This window comes from Panthera onca (genome assembly GCF_046562875.1).
Source record: "Panthera onca isolate mPanOnc1 chromosome F1 unlocalized genomic scaffold, mPanOnc1 haplotype 2 h2.Chr15_ul_1, whole genome shotgun sequence".
NCBI classification, from domain to species: domain Eukaryota; kingdom Metazoa; phylum Chordata; class Mammalia; order Carnivora; family Felidae; genus Panthera; species Panthera onca.
In genome coordinates, this window is record NW_027675825.1 from 37,501 (window position 1) to 55,860 (window position 18,360).

Here is an 18,360-nt window from a genome sequence, read left to right on the forward strand (position 1 = left end):
GGGAGGGGCGGAGGGGCAGAGAATAGGATCTCAAGGTCATTTTGGAAATACCAACCTGTGTTATTCTCCAAGCACCTTCAACAGAAGTATTTGGTGTAAAAGACGACCACAGAGGGACAACTCAAAACACCACCCCTGCGGCTCAGGGGCCCCCAGACAGACAGGGAGGGTCAGGACCGGTAGGACAGCAGAAGTGCTCCCCCACCCCGACTTAGATTTGAGGCTCTGCCAGACTCAGGCGGTGCTAGTCGCCCACTCTCTTGCCGTCGAGAAGGAATTCCTGTTCTCCTGTGGGGTCATGTAGTTCGGGGAACTTCCCAAGCCGCTCAGCTCACAAGAACACCTACGCCCAGTGTCATGGACTCCCTCCCTCACACTCGCCATCCCCCTCTGAAGCCCAGAAGGGAAAGAAAAAGAAAACATCGACTGCCTGCCTGCCCGCCCGCCCGCATTTACTATTCTAGGTGTTTCCTCACCTATTAACACTGGAAACACAACTCGCATGCCAAAATTCCCATCCTTGTAAAAGCGAACAGTTCAGGGGCACCTGGGTGCCTCACTCGGTAAGGTGTCCCAGTCTCGCCTCAGGTCATGATCTCGGGGTTCTTGAATTTCAGCCCCCACATCTGGCTCTGTGCTGACACCTTGGAGCCTGCCTGGTGATCCATTCTCTCCCTCCCTACCCCCTCTCTCTCCCACTCACTCAACTGGAATGAATGCATACGTAATAAGTAAACAAATGTATAGGTGTGTGTACACTTCAGCGGGCTATCTTAGGCTACTACTCACAAAGCTATGGGACCATCACTGTTCATTCCAAACTATTTCCATCACCTCAAAGAGAAAGAAACCCCACGCCCCCCTCTTCCTCACCCCCCCCCCCCAAGTACCTTAGACACTGACTCTTGGTAGCCCTGCAATGTTTCCAAACATTGGTGCTCCCCAACCTCCCCCCCCCCCCCCCCCCCGTCAAAGAACTCCCCTAATTCAGGCACTTCCGGGTTGTTCCAACACCTGGAACGGGGGGGGGGGGGGGGAGGAGGGGAGACTGGTGTGTTGGGACAGTGCGGGGGGGGGGGGGGGGCGGCACGGGACACAGAAGCACTCTGCCCCCCCCCCTTCCCTTTGCCTCTCTTCCATGTGGGGTTTCCTGAGGTGTATCCTTTGACGCCATCACTCATCTATGAGAAATGAGAAAAAGAGGACCGAACGTGGCTAGATCGTTTTCGATAGCCCGATACGCATACCCACACGCACGCCGAAAGAAATGAAAATTACAATCCGCTGGAAGGTCAAACAATGGCAGAGTGGTGCAATGAATGACGCTACACTCACACGATACAAGAGAATGCAGCTGTTACAGATTATGTTGGCAGAGAGGTTTTGGTAGCACGGGAATCCGCTTGTGGTGTTCCGATACTTCATGACAAGCGGTGGGAAACCTTCTACGTAGGGTGAGCTCTCTTGTATCCGAAGACACCAAATCATCATTTCAAAGGCTACGGGGGTGGTGAAATCGCTCTGGCTTGCAACTTCTTACCCCCTATGTTGTTCTCCATGATTGCATTTCAGCTTCCTCCCTTATCCGAGCCAACGACCCTGCCTGGTTTTTATGTATGTATTTCTGTTTTTAAAGAGATAAGTACGACATTGGATCCTAAACGGAGGCAGAGCTTTGGCTACTGGTCTCAGAAACGATGATTGTCTTTATTTGTATGGATCCGCCTAACTTTTGCCTCTCACGCCTTTCCTCTCGCTGCAGAACATCTTAAGATGAAGGGAGCCCGCTCAGGTGGGACCACCGCTTGTGGAAAAAGTCATCGGGGCAAAATAGTGAAAGCAGCGTCGATAAAGAATAGGTTACGGGTTAGACACATATTCCCGTTTGATCCCCACCCCCCATCGATCAATCACTTACTCCCCTTTGATACCATGTTTTGTTTATTCCTGTATTTGTGGATGGGTTTTCAAAGATTTTACTGTAAGCGCGCGCTACACCCAGCGTGGGACTCGAACTCGCAACCCACGAGATACAGTGGCACGATCCACCACCTGAGCCCACCAGGTACCCTGATGCCACGTTTTCTTTCTTTGCCTCCCTGCCGGCCTGCCTCTCTGCCTGCCTCCCGGCCGGCCTGCCTGCCTGCCTCCCTCCCTCCCTGCCGGCCTGCCGGCCGGCCTGCCTGCCTGCCTGCCTGCCTGCCTGCCTCCCTCCCTCCCTCCCTCCCTCCCTCCCTCCCTCCCTCCCTGCCGGCCTGCCTCCCTCCCGGCCGGCCTGCCTCCCTCCCGGCCTGCCTGCCTCCCTCCCGGCCGGCCGGCCTGCCTGCCTGCCTGCCTGCCTGCCTGCCTGCCTGCCTCCCTCCCTCCCTGCCGGCCTGCCTGCCTGCCTGCCTGCCTCCCTCCCTGCCTGCCTCCCTCCCTCCCTGCCTGCCTCCCTCCCTCCCTCCCTCCCTCCCTGCCTCCCGGCCTGCCTGCCTCCCTCCCCGCCGGGCCGGCCGGCCGGCCGGCCTGCCTCCCTGCCTGCCTGCCTGCCTGCCTCCCTCCCTCCCTGCCTCCGGCCTGCCTGCCTCCCTCCCGGCCGGCCGGTCTGCCTGCCTCCCGGCCTGCCTCCCTCCCGGCCTGCCTGCCTGCCTCTCTGCCTGCCGGCCGGCCTGCCTGCCTGCCTCCCGGCTTGCCTGCCTCCCTGCCGGCCGGCCTGCCTCCCTGCCGGCCGGCCTGCCTCCCTCCCGGCCGGCCTGCCTCCCTCCCTCTCTGCCGGCCTGCCTGCCTCCCTCCCTCCCTGCCGGCCTGCCTCCCTCCCTCCCTCCCTGCCGGCCTGCCTGCCTGCCTCCCTGCCGGCCACCCTGCCGGCCTGCCTGCCTGCCGGCCTGCCGGCCTGCCGGCCTGCCTGCCTGCCTGCCTGCCGGCCTGCCTGCCTGCCTGCCGGCCTGCCTGCCTGCCTCCCTCCCTCCCTCCCTCCCTCCCTGCCTGCCTGCCTGCCTGCCTGCCTGCCTGCCTGCCTGCCTGCCTGCCGGCCTGCCTGCCTGCCTGCCTGCCGGCCTGCCTGCCTCCCTCCCTCCCTCCCTCCCTGCCTGCCTTCCTGCCTGCCTGCCTGCCTGCCTGCCTGCCGGCCTCCCTCCCTGCTTGCCGGCCTGCCTGCCGGCCTGCCTGCCTGCCAGCCTGCCTCCCTCCCTGCTTGCCGGCCTGCCTGCCTGCCGGCCTGCCTGCCTGCCTGCCTGCCGGCCTGCCTCCCTCCCTCCCTCCCTCCCTCCCTCCCTCCCTCCCTCCCTGCCTGCCTGCCTGCCGGCCTCCCTCCCTGCTTGCCGGCCTCCCTGCCGGCCTGCCTGCCTGCCGGCCTGCCTCCCTCCCTGCTTGCCGGCCTGCCTGCCTGCCTGCCTGCCGGCCTGCCTCCCTCCCTCCCTCCCTCCCTCCCTCCCTGCCTGCCTGCCTGCCTGCCTGCCTGCCTGCCTGCCTGCCGGCCTCCCTCCCTGCCTGCCGGCCTGCCTCCCTCCCTGCTTGCCGGCCCGCCGGCCCGCCGGCCGGCCTGCCTGCCTGCCTGCCTGCCAGTCTGCTTGCCTCCCTGTCTCCCTGCCGTCCTGCCTCACCTCCCTCCCTGCCTCTACGTCCAACTGAAACATGAAGTCTGTGAGGTGGGAGCTGTAGCCATCCGGTTCTTCCTATATCCTGATCACAGACCATAGAACGATCTTTGCCATAGATTCGTGTTTTCAATAAATCATCTGTTCGATGGCTATCGATAAAGGAAATTGTCAACTTTTAACGGCTGTGGACCCTGCTCCTGGGCTCCCAGGGAAGCTAGGCTTTAACATTTACCAAGCTCCAAATGACCCTGCCAAACCCCAAAGCGTGTGCTCTGTTTCTGTCCTGAGCACACGTTGCATGTCCGCTTCATTTAAATAAACAACAACGACAAAAATGGATCAAAGGGGTCACTTGGCTGGCTGGCTCGCTCAGCTAGGTCAGGGGAGCGGGTGACTCTTCATTGCCAGGCTGTGAGTTTGGGCCTTATGTTGGGTGAGAAGAGGACATAAAAACAAAACCAATCCATCAGTCAGTCAGTCAGTCAGTTGAGAATTAAAAAGGAGCCTTCCAAACATACAGATGAGAAAATGGAAGAAAACCTCCCTGGATCCCCAAAGATTAAAGTCATACAGCTTTGCACATACTGAAAACAGAAAGTAAACCCTGTAAAAATTTTCTGCCGTGTCTTTCGTCATTATACCTCGTAACAACGACAACAACAACAACAACAACGACAACAACAACTCCTCCTCCTCCTCCTCCTCCTCCTCCTCCTCCTCCTCCTCCTCTTCCTCCTTCATCCATTCTATTTAAGAATTCCCAACACTGACAACTCTTATAAAGACCATCCAAGCACGGGACACAGAACTGCATTAGACCACATTCTTATGGCTACCTGGCAGACATTAGAACTTCCGGCCTTCGTGGTGACACCCCGAGCTCACTGGTGAGCTCTGCTTCCGAGTATTCCCGTGAAGCACACCACAAGCTCAGTCCGTGTTCACGGGACCACACTTAACAGATCGGGAACAGAACAGAACACACACCATACGGTGTTCACAGCAGCTGACGGAAGGGCAGGGGAAATACAAGTACCTCACACATCCAACTAACGGGGTTCTCTGAGAACAAAACTCTCTTTACGTCTTCCAACGTCTTCCAACGGGTGTGGATGTCCTTTGGATGCAGAAAACATTCGCATGTCATTTGCTATCGTTGCTCTCGGCACGCTCTTGCACCGAGCTCAAGGGACTGAGAGATGCATCTCACCAGGTTAAAAAAATCTATCCATCGTGTGCCACCGCCACGGAGTCTCTGCACGCACTCTCTCCTTTTCTCACTCACACTAGCCTTTCGTACTTCGGCACCACTGTCGGTCGAACACGAGGATCAGAAAACACAAGGTTTCAGAACTTCTAACAGCCTTCTGGTTACATAGCACACCCTTGCATTCATAGCATTGATACGACTCCGCGAAATAAAGGGTAGCGGATACAAACGGGACACCCACCGTCAAAGTCACAGCCTGTATGGTGTGAAGACGAATTCAAGAGTGAGAAAGCACGTAGGCGGAAATATTCCTTCCTATGGCAGAATATTTACAGCACTGCTTTCAATGAAGTGCTTCTCCCGTAAACATTTGAAATGAGATGAACGGCACAGATTCAATGAAGGCTTCATACTGTACTTGTGCATAGGAAGGGAGACAAGTGTCACAAACTAAAAACGAAAGCAAAAAGACCAAACACTGTGACACCATGATCTCCAAAAAGGAGGTTTTCCCGGGGGTGGGGAAATAATGTGGTGGGGTTCCAATTAAAACAAGGAAAAAAGAATGTACTTCTAATGAATGGTTTCCATAGTGAACACGCACAAAGAATTCACTTGACGAGTCCAGGGATACAATATTACAGGAGAAATCCTTTGATGTCCATTGTAGCCTGTGTGTGTGTGTGTGTGTGTGTGTGTGTGTGTGTGTGTGTGTGAGAGAGAGAGAGAGAGAGAGAGAGAGAGAGAGAGAGAACGAGAACCAATCAGGCAAACAGCAGTTCGCTTTCAAACACCTGATATTTCAACACTTCATGTAACAAAACTTCTAAAATTCATTTAGCTTTGCCTCTCTTTCTAAAGAAAAATGTCAAAAATAGTGGTGAATATACCCCACGCTGAACGTACTGATTCTGAAAACTCTCAGTATGGATGGGTTTTATAATACACTTAACCATGGGTGGGGTGCATGGGTGGCTTCGTCAGTTAAGTGTGTGACTGCGGCTCAGGTCATGATCTTACGGTTTGTGGGTTCGAGCCCTGCACCGGGCTCTGTGCGGACAGCCTGGAGCCTGCTTCGGATTCTGTCTCCCTCTCTCTCTGCTCCTTCCCCTTCCCGCTCTGTCTCTCTCGGTATCTCAAAAATAAATAAATGTTTAAAAAAAAAAAAAGAAAGAAAGAAAGAAAATGAAAGAGAGAGAGAGAGAGAAGAGAAGAAAAAAAGAAATACACTTACCATGTGTTTAGAAAAATTTGAATTCCTACCAGTCTATACCTACCCCGCTGTATAAATTCCCCAGCTGGAAGATTTAGAATCCGTGCTTGAGCCAAAGCCTGCAGGAAAACCGCTGCCTGACTCTGCATTTGATGGGGGTCCCCAACCGATGGCCGCACCTGATTTAGAACCACTATCGGAGTTCTTTCCAGAACCAGGGACCTGAGGAGGTTCCTCAACACATGACACATAGAAGTACCCTACGACCCAGCACTTTCACGACTAGGTACTTAGCCAAAGGATACAGGTCTGCTGTTTCCAAGGGGCACACGCACCCCAGTGTGCATAGCAGCACTATCGGCGGTAGGCAAAGTATGGAAAGGGGCCAAATGTCCATCGATGGATGAATGGATACAGAAGAGGTGGTATCCATCTACAACGGAGCAGTGCTCGGCCACCAGAGGGAATGAAGTCTTGCCATTTGCAAGTACCTGGATGGAACTGGAGGGTGTCATGCAAAGTGACATTCGTCCCTCAGAGAAACACATGTATCACAGGACCTCACCCGTGTGAGGACCTTCACTTCCCAAACAGAGGAACTCTGGGAAGGGAACCCGGGAAGGGAAGGGAAGAAGGGAAGAAGGGAAGGGAAGGAAAAATAACATACAAACAGGGAGGGGGACAAAAACGTAAGAGGCTCTTCCCTAAGGGGAACAAACAGAGGGCTCCTGGAGGGGGTTGTGCCAGGGCGGGGGCTGAAAGGGCGAGGGGTATGAAGGACTCTCCTCCTCAAACCACTGTTGCCCTATAGGCTAAGTACCTTGGGGGTACATTGAGAAAAATAAATTCAATAATAATATCAGAGAGGGCGAGGGTGAGGGCGAGGGCTACCTGATCATCTGCAAATGTAACAAAGGGAAAGTCCGGGAACCGTTTGGGAATGAAGCTGTCTACCGCTTCTCAGTCCTGGCAAAAGAACTGCTGCAGCTTATAGGCAGTCACGTCCCTCTGTAAGGCACCCGACAAACGCCTTCCTGCTTCTCAAAAGCTCATCTGGGCTTGGATGAGATTCAGGAAGTTTGCAGTCACACCATCGTTCCTTGATCGCATGACTTTCACCTGGGTTTCCTATTACGTAAAAGGAACACAGCCAAAACCCTTTGAAGGACTAGTGTGAATATCTTTCCTGTCCTGAACCAGAAGAACCTCTCCAAAGCTCCCAAAATACTCTTTCAGATCCTGTTCGGTTGTTTTCCACGGGAGACCCAACACTCTTAAATCTGACGTACCCTGGATGGCTCTCTTCACTTTCACTGCTGAAGAAGCAGGCACCTGTCTCGTCCCTTTTTCTGTGGCTATCTTTGGGATAAGTTGACGACTATCCGCTACCGGATTTCCCCAGCCAGCATCAGGGATGTGCAGAATGTCTTTGACCAGCCGGACACCTCTCATACGCTGAGACGCTGGATTCCGGTAGTGCAGTCCACGTGCTGCCGACAAACTGGGCTGTCACTGTGGACAGCAGCACTGTCCCGTCGTCTTCCGATGGCATTTCGATGGGCTCGTCATTCTCATCTTTGGTCACCCGAGTACATTCAGACACCTGCTCTTATTTCTCCGCTAGGCCGCTGCTAGGAAGCCTGACAGGGAACCCGAAGCGGCGAGGGATCCAGGAGCAGCCCAGCTACCGCTTCGCTCCCACGAAATGGCCGCCTTGTAACTCTTTACGGAAGAGGAAAAAACACCACCGTGACCGCCACCATTTAATAACCTTGCTCTAAGTGTGGAGAAAGCAACCACCCATCCCCAAAAGGAAACTTCGGCAGGCTACACGTATAGGACATATGGAGCCTATACTTGCAAGTGCTTACTTACATGGGAACATGGAAAGGTCACCTGAGTCCCTGATGGCCCAGATGGGGTTCTTTGGAGGTGTCTGAATGAGTTTTCTTGTGTGCTCCCTTAGAGAAAGCTGGCCGTGAGACGATGCAGCCAGAAACTAGGAAGCCCTTTGGTTCCATCAGCGAAGCCCCGGCTTTTGGGGAGGAAGGGACGCTCACGGAGATATCCCGGGCCACATTTGGTTTGTGGGTTGCCGCAGCTTTTGGCTTCTTTGCACCAAATTGGCTGTGTTCTCATTGGAAATGGAAAACACCTGCACGATGGGATCCATCCACGGTAATGCTCTCGTGCGATTGGATTTGTTTTTATAAAAGGGGGAGATTTGACCATTGGGTCTTTCGCGTCCTCTCCACAAATAGGAGTGAAACAGAGGCTGATGTTGGTTTGCATCTTGTTTGTGGATCTATGGCCACATAGATGTTATCCATGTGAGATGTTTTCTCTACCTCTGGATGCTATTGCTCACACCAATTTGTAACCGAGCTCCGTTACTGTGTTTCAAGGCAAGCTCTTGTGAACATTGGGCATTCTAACACTCAGGAGGATCAGAACAAACCCAAATGTGTTTCACATTCACGTGAACGGGGCATGGGTGTGGGGTGTGTGTGTGTGTGTGTGTGTGTGTGTGTGTGTGTGAAATTCTCTACATTCAGAGTTTTATGTTACTCCATAAGAAAGTTGCCTCACGGGAAGGGACACAATTGATGGCCCAGAGAGAGGAGAGAGAAAAATTGAACACACCTGCCCTCCCCGCTACACCCACACCCACACACCCTTTCCCAATAGTCAGAAGAATGAGGAAGAGGAGGAAGGCAGACAGATGCCAGTGATCCTAAACCCGCCCCTCCTCCTCCCCGAGCACAAGCGCCAAGATGGGTGCCCACCCCACGGCCTGCTCCTCCTTCACCTCTTCCACAGGGGGCTGAAAAGCAACCAGAGACAAAGCCACTTTTGCAGGAGGCAAAGACAGGAGACAGAGATGGAAGAAGAAGTAGGAGGTGGACGCGGACGCGGAGTTGGAGGCGCAAAAGAAAAAGATGAAAGAAACACAAAAAGGTGAGTCCAAAACTTTAAATCTGCCTGGGGCCTGGCCGGCGGCTCCCTGGCCGCCTCCCCCTCCCCCTGTTTCTGCATCAGTTGGTGTGGCTCCAGTGATCTCCTAGGCCATCCCCGGTGGTGGGGCCTCCCGTGTGAGCCTGATGGTGGGGAAACAGATCGTTTGACTTTTTAGTGGACACGGGTGTGACGTCTTGGGTACTAAGGGCCATGGAAGGGTGATTGCTTACTTAAAATGGACATATTTTCGGAGCCGTCGATATCAAATACAATGCAGATAGTTAGGTTTTATTCTTTGTGGTGGTGGTTGTAAAATGGCTTGAATTTGGTGCTCTCTGCATGACAAGCCTTTGGGGTGGGCAGCTCCGGTCATGGCCTTGCTTCCGTCCCAATACTGACCCTGTAATTGTGGTCCTCAAAATATACATCTCTGTGACCTTTACAAACAACATAACACGTTTTCTCCCTCGTTTTACAACAGGTATCAAAAACAAAATCAAAAAAACTTTACAAACACTTACGCCCTTCCTTGTTCCACTCAGACACGCACTCTAGGGTTCAGGCCCGAGGCAGGGGCCTAATCAGCTTTCATGTGACTTCAGTTTATGACTTCACTGGTACCCGTTGCAGTTTGTCAGCAAAAAGTACTTCAAACGATGGTCGATTTTGTCTCTCGCATACAGTGTTCGTGGGTGAATGTTGACAGGAGATAGGTTAAATACACAAAAATGTTTACTCGTAAACCTTTAAATTTTTTCCTTATACCATTTATTTTTGAGAGAGAGAGAGAGAGAGAATGAGAGAATGAGAATGAATGTCAGCGAGGGAGGGGCAGAGACAGAGGGAGACACAGAATCCGAAGCAGGCTCCAGGCTCTGAGAGGTCAGCACAGAGCCCCACGCGGAGCTCGAACTCACGGAGCTGTGAGATTGTGACCTGAGCCGAAGTCGGACGCTTAACCGACTGAGCCGCCCAGGAGTCCCTATTTGTAAACTTTTAAAATGGCTTCCCAAATCTTTCATGACCTGTAACTTCAAAGCTTTGCTAAGTGGTAAATTAGGTTCAGTTCTTCAGACATCTGAGTCTTTTCCACAGAAGATAAAATACTAAATTGTGAATTACTAAACCTACGGCGTTTTCTTTTCTTTGTTTGTTTTTTTGTTTTTTGTTTTGCTGTGTGTGTGTGTGTGTGTGTGTGTGTGTGTGTGTGTGTGTGTGTTTGGTCTTTGGCTTTATTCAGAAAAACAGTAAAGATACTTGGGTCTGTTAGTAAACATGTTTCATCGTTTGTTGTTTTTTTTTTTCCTTGAAGATTTGTTTTCCAGCCTATTTCTTTATTTTTAGGAGAGAGAGAGAGAGAGAGAGAGAGAGAGACAGACACACACACACACACACACACACACACACACACACACACACAGAAGGAGTCGGTGGGAGGGGCAGAGGATCCGAAGCGGGCTCTGTGCTGACAGCACAGACAGCCCAATGCATGGCTCAAACTCACGAACCGAACCGTGGGATCATGACCTGAGCCGAAGTTGGATGCTTAACTGACAAAGCCACCCAGGCGCCCGTTTCATGACTTGCTAAAAATTGTACAGTAAAAGAAAAAAGAAACAAAACCAAACACCACAACGTGTTTCTGAAAATGATGAGATACATTCGTACATTTGACAGTGTAAAGAATTCTGGTGTGTGGGGGGCCTGGGTGGCTCAGTCGGTTAAGCGTCTGATTTCACCTACGGTCATGGTTCATGGATTTGAGCCCTGAGCTGGGTTCTGCACTGACAGTGCAGAGCTCCCCCTCTCCCCCTCTCCCCCTCTCCCCCTCTCCCCCTCTCCCCCTCTCCCCCTCTCCCCCTCTCCCCCTCTCCCCCTCTCCCCCTCTCCCCCTCTCCCCCTCTCCCCCTCTCCCTTTCCTCCCAGCTCTCAAAATAAAGGAATTAACTTAAGAGGAAAAAAAGAACTCCATAAAAAAAAAATAAATAAAAAGAAGGCAGGCAGGCGGAAAAGAAGAGAGAAAATACACAAAATACTATATGGTCAATCGCTATTCTTGCTGTGCTTATGTCAATACTGAAGCCATGTCTGTTAACACTGGACTTATTTTACAAACAAATTAGTTTTCATTGGGCTATCTTTGACAGGAATGGAGGGGTCTCGATAGAAAAAGATTGTATTTCAATAGCTCTTTTGTGGATGTTAACTTCTAGTTCTGGTTAATTAATTTTCTTTGACTGTTTGTTGTTTGCCTTTAAAACTGGGCTGGATCCTGAATCCTGGTTTCCTCGAATATCTGACTATGACTCTTCAAACTCAGGCTTCCAATCCTCTCCCATCCTCTTATCTTACCATCCTGAAGAACTCAAATGGCCCTTTTCCCTGAAGCCCTGCAAAGGAAAGCTGGACAACTGGAGATAAACTTCAGAGAAATTGCCACAGTTGTAGACAATCTGTGTGCCTGTTGCTCTATGGGCCATTCAGAACGAGACATTTGCTGCTGTTGTGTTTTTGTTGTTTTTAAAGTAGGCTTCACCACGCCCAGTGTGGAGCCCAACTGGGGCCTTGAGCTCACGACCCTGGGATTGAGACCTGAGTGGAGATCCAGACTTGAATACTGAACCTGAACCCACTGAGCCACTCAGAATCCCCCAAAATGAGACATTTGAACTACATGCCAGAAAAATCGGTCAGATTGCCCCCTGCCTGCTCCCACTCCAGCTGAGGATGCTTCGAGCCTGGCATCTAGACACCTTCTCACTGACCGCACTTGGGACTTAGACACTGGGTTTATAAGTTGTTCTACCCATTAACCCGTGGTGTTCTTTTCTTTCTGTAGAAGTACCTCTTATTAGTTACCTGATTGCTTGCTGAACGAGGAGGCAGAGTCAAAGCTAGTTCACAAACACTTGCTGCAACTGTATTAGCTCCTCTTTAGAAATAAGAACCCATATTTTATTTGTATTTTTATAAGTTTCTTAATATTTATTTTTGAGAGGGGGTGGGGGGGAGGGAGACCCATAATCTGTAGCTGGCTCCAGGCTCTGAGCTGTCTGCACAGAGTCGGATGCGGGGCTCGAAATCACGAACGGCGAGATCCTGACCGGAGCCAGAGTCCAATGCTTAACCCACGGAGCCACCCAGGTGCCCCAGCAACAAAAGCCCACATAAACAGGGGCACCTGGATGGCTCAGTCGGTAGAGCGTGTAGCTCTCGATCTTGGGGTTGTAAGTTCGAGCCCAACGTTGGGTGTAAAGGTTACCTAATAAGATTTAAAAAAAAAACATAAAAATAAAATCAGACAGCAATTCACTTGGGTACAGTAAGAGGCCCTTGACCACCACAACCTTCCCCCCCGCGCCCTCCCCCCACAAGGTGGTTATAACATTGGGTTTGACTATACTGTTACTATTCCTTAGAATACACTTGGGGAGAAATCTCAGGATATGATGCAGTACCAAACTATGCAGAAAAATACCCAAGATCTCAGATAGGAACTATCTCTGATTCCCCCCACCCCCCCCCCCACCCCCAATTAGCACAAGGGAGCAAAAGTTGTGACCTGCACCCTGTCAAATCCTTCCCTTCCAAAGCCCCTGCCACACCCTAATTCGGCTTGAAATAGTTTCAGAAGGTGGACCTCCATCCCTGTTCCATAGAAGTGGAATGAGGGATCGACAATGGAAACTTATAAAGGGGAAGAAAACTTAACACCTCTGACTCCATGTTCCTTCGATTCCCTTCACAACTTCTGTGTAGCCCTGCACCTAGGCCTGTGACAGGTGAGATTTACAGAAACTGTTCTCACCGGGGGAGATAAACGGATAGCCCTAGCCCGAGCCATCACCCATCATCGTCCCTGTTCCTTACCATTGGGAAATGATCCAAACTCCAGAGGCTGGGGGTGAGTGTGGGGGGCGGGGAGTGGGGAGTGGGCAATTGAAACTGTGCCACGGAGGGTTAAGGAGGCTGACGCTCGCTCTCTCTCGCAGAGAACCTAAATCTTGTTCTTCAGGGAACTATTTGCCCCTAATCAGCTATTGTGTCTTTTCAGGTCCCACAAACAAACTCTAGCTGTCTCTGAAGAAGCCTGGACTCAAGGTCCACCGATATGCTTGCAGCCTATAAGCCAGCACAGCCCTGAGAGAAAGAGCCTAAGTCCCCATCCAGGTTATACCAGCTCTCGGGGCATACCCACAGCCCCTTCTCCGTGTCCTAAGGTAACCTCCTGACATCAGGGACTAAATTTTGCCTCCTTCTCATGTTAAGTCTCCGCCCCTAAGCAAACCTGGGAATATGCATGACAGGTATGTTTCCTCAATGTGGGTGCTCCATCTTTCCTCATCAATAATCACAGATGTGCCTTCCCTTTTATCAACAGGTATGTAAAGGATTCTTGGGATTTCATTCTTTTGTCAATTGAAGTGTATTCCAATGTTGCACTGGCTCCTTCAAATTGTCCTTGTTGAAAGTGTGTTGCTGTCCCTGTCTCTCTGTTAAAAATGCTTTGCCAAATACAAAGGCAGACCATCTGAGCCAAGCACATGAACTATGTCTGCTGGTCAATGGAACTTACAGAGAACATACGTCACTTTTGAGTTTCCCACCATTTATGTTACAATAAGTTCACCCCAACGAGGAACCCTAGGTGGTTCAAAGACATATATGTGTGTTTACAGACACACACACACACACACACACACACACACACTCTCTCTCTCTCTCTCTCTCTCTCTCTCTCTCTCTCTCTCTCTCATACCTAGCAAGGAGGGACACACCCAGGGCAGACAAGACAGTCACCTGGCACTGAGGGACATAAAAACATCAGGTTGATCGTCCGTGATTTCTGAGGAAAGATTATCGATCAAGACGGGGAAATGATAAAGGAAATTCTAAACTTTTTATGTTGGTGCTCTCCCAGGGAAGCTATACATTTAATATTTACCGAGGTCAAAGGGACTCCAGAAAACCTCAAAGCATGAGCTCTTTTTCTGTCCTGAGCACAGATTGTATGTCTGGTTTGTTAAAAAAAAAAAAAAAAATTTTTTTTTCTTAAACGTAACTAACTAAAAAAGGGGGCTTCCAAAGGCGGCTTATAAAGATAAGGGAAACAAAAGAAAACAATACAAAAACCTTCCTGGTCGCCATAAGATTGAAGTCATACAGCCTTGCACATACTAAAAACAGAAGATAAAGTCTGTAACTTTCTGGAATGTGTTCTTTCTCCTCATGATGATTCCTAACATCTGCGGCCAACCCCCCCCCCCCCCCCCCCCGCCCCCGTGCCCTGTTTTTCCTTTTTTTTTTTTTTTTTTGGTAAGCTGTATGTATGCCCAATGTGAGGCCTTCCCCAGATGACTGACTGCTTTGTGAAGATTGCGTATCCCCGTCAGCCCTCCTAACTTGGGCTCCAATGAAACTCTTTTCCTTCCTCTTTAAAATTGTTTTTAAAAAGGCTCATTCATTTTGCATCGACATAGGGTAAATGCTATAAAAGGTAAGCAAGACATAGTGAGGGGACAAACTGGGAAAGGTGGACAGCGTTTAAAAGATGCTTTTAAATGCTACACTTCTTCCTGCCTTTCCTTCACAGGTAGGAGGACAGCACCTACACCTACTGTCGTTGGCAATGGTCATCGGCCTGGAGAGGAAGAAACCATTCCATAGTTTTCCACACGGCGGATGAGAAGGCCCTCTCGGACCAAATCCAGGAATTCCCTTACTGTGAGCCAAGGACCGGTGTTTTGTCGTTTTCCTTTCAGTTGTGGTTAGAAGTAGACATCACCTACAATTGAGATTTTTCACCATATATAAGCGTAGAGTTCAGTGGTATTAGGTGCAACATTCACATCCTCCTCGTTGCGTTCTCTCTTTCCATTCCATTTGTTGTAGTGTTTTAAGATTTATGTTTTTGATGTTTATTTATTGGTTTATGGGGGAGGTATGGGGGGGTAGGGAGGGAACCCCAAGCAGTCTCTGCACTGTCCGTGTGAGAACCCAATGCAGGGCTTGGTCTCACGAACCCTGAGATATGACATGAGTCAAAATCTAGCAAGCGTGGGATGCTTCACCCACTGAGCCACCCAGGCACCCCACCGATTCCATTTGTTTTAAAGACATAAACGTTGCAAACTTTTTTTTTTTTTTCAACTTTTATTTATTTTTGAGATAGAGAAAGAGCATGAATGGGGGAGGGTCAGAGAGAGGGAGACACAGATTCTGAAGCAGGCTCCAGGCTCTGAGCTGTCAGCACAGAGCTCGACATGGGGCTTGAACTCACGGACCGTGAGATCATGACCTGAGCCCAAGTCGGACACTTATCCGACCGAGCCACCCAGGCGCCCCACAACCTTTTTTTTTTTTTTTAAGTTTGTTCATCCATTCCTTCATTCCTTCATTCATTTTTCACATTCTCTTCACTCGATGTGGGACTTGAAGTCACAACCCTGACAGAGATCAAGAGTCCAAGAGTCGCATGCTCTTCTGAGTGAGCCAGCCAGGAGCCCCTTCCATTCCATGTTTTGAAACAACCCCAGGATCCTGACTCAGACTCCCAATTTGACTGATGAGAGCCCCGCCCACGCCCTCTAGGCCATCTGTGGGGCTGTTTCATGTGTGTCCATCTTTCTTCCTCCTTTTAGTGGCACGTCAAAGGTTGCATGTGAAACAGCCAGTGCCTGTGGAATGAAACTGTACTCAGTTTCCCTTTGGAAGCAGGTGGGAGAGGGAGGAGAGGTCAATGGCTAATCAATAGAGTGTTAGTGTTGCTTTACAGGAGTGTGCCCGCTGGGACCATCGCCCGGGGTCACAATTGTCCCCTGTCAGGCCTCCCCCACCCTCTATCCCTTATTGCCCCATGCCTGTGTTTGGCCTCTGAACCCTAAGACACCACCATCACGTGTTTCATGCCACCCTCTGACTCTGACTCGGCAGGCCACGCCACGCCACACCATGCCGCTCGCTCGCTCGCTCGCTCGCTCGCTCGCCAACTCCCTACCCTTCCACGTACCTGCACCCCCACCCCTGGAAGGCATTATAGTAAGATATCATCCTCCACATCCATGATTCTCAAATGGTTTATTGAGGTTTCCTGGGTTAGGAAAAGGAGGGGACACTCTTTGCTCCAGAGAAGGCAAGTTCTTCAGACATCATCTTCTCCCCTCCCCCCTTTCTCTCCCCCACCCCTTCTTTCTTTCCCTCCCCCCCTTCCCTCCCCCCCCCCCCTTCCCTCCCTTTCCTCCCTTTCCTCCCTTTCCTCCCTTTCCTCCCAGTAGTTCAGAAACTGCAGCCTAAGGGTTGGGGGAGTTGAAGAAAGCCATTCAATGCAGAGAAGCCCCAGGCTCAGACTTTAACAGAAAGCTTTCTGCATTTGAACGAAGGGGTTGAATGAGGCCCATTGGAATGAATCGCCCTGAACCTCCCTTCCACTGCCACTCCCATCCCCGCCCCCCACCCCTCCCCCACCCTCACCCCCACTCCCACCCCCACGAGTCCTCCAGTGGTTTGGGGAACTGAAGGCTGCGGGTGGGCAGGGGGTGGGGGCGCATGCATCCTAAGCGGCAAAGTAGGCCCCTGGTCCACAGGAAAAATACAAACTCTATGTACCGAAATCTGTTGCGTCTGTATACGCCGATAATGACACCGCAGAAAGACAAATTAGAAAAGAAAAGAAAAAACAAACCCCAAACAACCCAATCCCGCTTACAATTGTACCAAACATGATAATAAAGAACACGAAAAGAAATAAAGGAACAAAGACACATCCGGCCACGAGCGAGCGGGTCTCCCTGTACGTCAGCTACTTTAGAGAGTCCCTCTCCTAGAGGCCCCTTCAGCTCAATAGCGGGCTGCACAGGTGTCCCTGTCTCTAGCCCGATTCATCTTGGTGCGAGCACCCTAAGTGGCCAAGGAGGCCCCCGGTCCACGGGAAAAATCATGCCTGGGTACAGCGGAGTTGTGTATCCCGGGCAAAGCGGTCAAGGGGTTGGCGAGATGTGTGTGGAGGGGAGGAGGTATCTGTTCCGGGGCCGCCCTCCCGGGGCACCGCTCTGGCTGAGAAGAGGGCAGTGGGGCGCGGCCTGGACCCGGACGACAGTTGCTGCCTGCTGCTGGGCTGAGGGCTGAGGGCTGAGGGTAGTGGGGCAATGCCCACGCTGGCTCCTGCGACGCAGTTCGTCCTGGGCACCTTCTGTGGTTTCTGTCGAGGTGCCGGTTGCCGTGATGACCGAGGCTAAACTCCCCTCTCCGCCTGGTTGTTCAGACGCCCGATCCTCCCGTGTCCTCGGTACGTGGACTGACCCGCACCCTCCCATCCCACCAGACCCCTTGTGCCAATATTTCCTGTTTCAGAGTTCTTTCACCTTGTCCGGAAAGTAAACAAACCACACTCACAGATATCGACCCCTCGAAAGAACAAAGAGACGTCCAGGCACGAGCGAGCGGGTCGCCCTGTGCCTCGGTGTACTTTAGAGACTCGGTCTCTTACAGACACCTGAAGCTCAACGATGGGCTGCGGCGTCCCTCCCTCTCTCTGGCCCAGTTCCATCCCGGGACGAGTCCCACGGTCTCTTTGCGCGACGACACCACCGCTCGCTCACGTGAGCCGGAGGCAACGTGCTAATGGACCGGAGGGTGGCACTGTAGATTCAAAGTGACCTACGCACCAAAGCGTCCGTCAACGTGGTGTCCGGAAACCTTGGACGTTGCCGTGCCCTGGATGAAATCGTCGCTCTGGAGACTCGGGCACGTGTCGCCCGTCTTCTCTACGTTCTTCCTACCTTTAGTCTCCCTGTGTGTGTTTGCCCGACATCTTGCCTGATGGTTCACGAAGGAATGAGACACCCATCCGGCAAGAGCTGATGCTCCGCTCACCACGGCACGTGACTGACGGAAAAGAATACGCACGGGCCCGCACTCATCTTACCCTTCGTTCTCCACCGTGTCAGAAAAACATGTGGCCTGCCTTCCTCCTGTCCAAAGCCAAACTGGAAAGGAAGACTTAGATGTAAAGGAAACATTAGAGAAGCTTTCAAAAAGCAGCAGCAAGCAAGCAAGCAAGCAAGCAAGCAAGCAAAGTAAACCACCCACCCCTACCCTCCTGCCCAGCAGGTGCAAGAAGCATGCACGGAGCACTCTCCTCCTTTTCTCCCTGGAAGTGCCCCCCCCCGCCCCCCCCCCCCCCCCCCCCCGTCTTTCCTATGCCACCAGGGGAGTGACATTCTTATCCTCAAGGACAGGGGGAGAAGTGGAGAGAATTCTAGAGGAGAACAGATCTTGGTTGGTTGGTTGGTTTTAAAATCCTCATCATCCTTTAGCCTCCCCACGTAGTTCAGTTAGTCGTCCACCGTCGCTTCTCCTTGTTCAACCCAATATACAAGCGTTTAGGTTTGGCCACTTCT